General features: G+C 40.5%; 1 protein-coding gene across 3 annotated transcripts in view; it reads right to left on the reverse strand.

Annotated features, from left to right (window-relative positions):
• The window catches only part of sardh (sarcosine dehydrogenase), a 35784-nt gene that overhangs the window by 15625 nt on the left and 18671 nt on the right, over positions 1-1488 (reverse strand). The gene's annotated exons all lie outside the window — the stretch shown is intronic.

Consider the following 1488-nt stretch of genomic DNA (forward strand, 5'->3'; position numbering starts at 1 on the left):
AGGTATGTTCAGCTATGCTCTCCTCCTAGCAGGCAACTAAAGGTCTCTTGCCAAACCTTCCTACACCGAGCTATATTTACCATCTGTGCAACAGAGATGGAGAAAACGTGTGAGCAGCAGTTTTAGAGATGGCCTGTTTGTCTAATTTTAGGAGGGAATAAAGGATTATTTCTGAGCACAGTCATTATTTTCATAACTTCCTTGGGTGATTAAATTCCTTACACATCTTGGCCATAATACATGGGGTTGTAATTAGGAGTAAGCGCCAGTATCGTGAACAAAAACTCGTTTAGAAATAAATATTAGATTGTTATTTCTTCTTCACTCTGCCACCCTTTTATTCATCTGAGGCTCTTCAACAGTAGGAAGGCTAGTTGCTAGGTGATGGCCCTCAACGAGTGACTAGCAGGGGTCTAATGAGCCTGCAGCCGAGGGTTGGACGGACCCAGTCTCACAGGGACTGTGTTCTCCTTCGAGCTACAGTCTGTCTACCTGAGAGCAGTTATTTGTGTCTTTTCAGTGCTCTGTACTGTAGCTGGCTAGCATCAAATCTGGTGCCAGAATTATTCCAAACATAACCTGATCAAACCTGATCCTGCACTCGTTATGCAAATTAAAGTATTTTGTGCTGGTGGGAGAAAGCTGTAATAGTAAGGAATTAAGTCTTAATGAAACAGAGTTGTACAGGATAGTAAATCTGCCACAGCTGCCTGAAAATAACACTGCATGTTTTTTATTTGTTCTAAATGTACTCTAAGGGATATTTTAAAGTAATTTGAAAATGCTCTTATCAACATGGGAGATGACAAATGATTGCAACGATAAAACATTGACAAATACTAACTAGAATCTTCTTCGGAATAACATTAAAAGATCCTGTATGCTCAAAAAACATGCTGAAAGCATAATATGGCAAACTCAAGCTCATCAAGCAGCAGATGGGCATATTGATCTGAATGTAACTTTTTCTTGGTAATAGAAACACAATATAGAGTCCTACATTACACTTGCAAAGGTTAACTTAACATGCACTGTAAGAAAGCAGTAGGAATGATCTACAAACTACATTGACAACATTGCTAATGCAATTTGCGTGACAGTAATCTGTTCTGAAAGAATGCCTGCATGTTTGAGCGGGGGAAGAAATTGCAACAGTTAAAAAAAGGTAAATGAAGTCGGGAACAGAAAAGCAAGGCTAAGTGGGTCATTAATGCATAAAATATGGTGGCAGGGCCCATTAAGAGTTTGTGTCGGACTTAGGGGAGAAAAGAAGCTGAAAGAAATCCGAGACCAGGCTGCCGAAGCTAAGTGTATCATTTATAGTCATGTTGGCAAGGCTTGCGTTAATAAGCTGCTGCTGGGGATAGGTTGCACTGCTAACTGCCGTCTGTCTGAGCCTGAATCAGCTTTTTACCTCCAGATCTGAGCAGAAAAGACATGAGTAGACAGAGAGAGGGAGACAGGGAGATAAACATACTGTAAGTTCTG

This window comes from Etheostoma cragini, chromosome 16 (genome assembly GCF_013103735.1).
Source record: "Etheostoma cragini isolate CJK2018 chromosome 16, CSU_Ecrag_1.0, whole genome shotgun sequence".
NCBI classification, from domain to species: Eukaryota; Metazoa; Chordata; class Actinopteri; order Perciformes; family Percidae; genus Etheostoma; species Etheostoma cragini.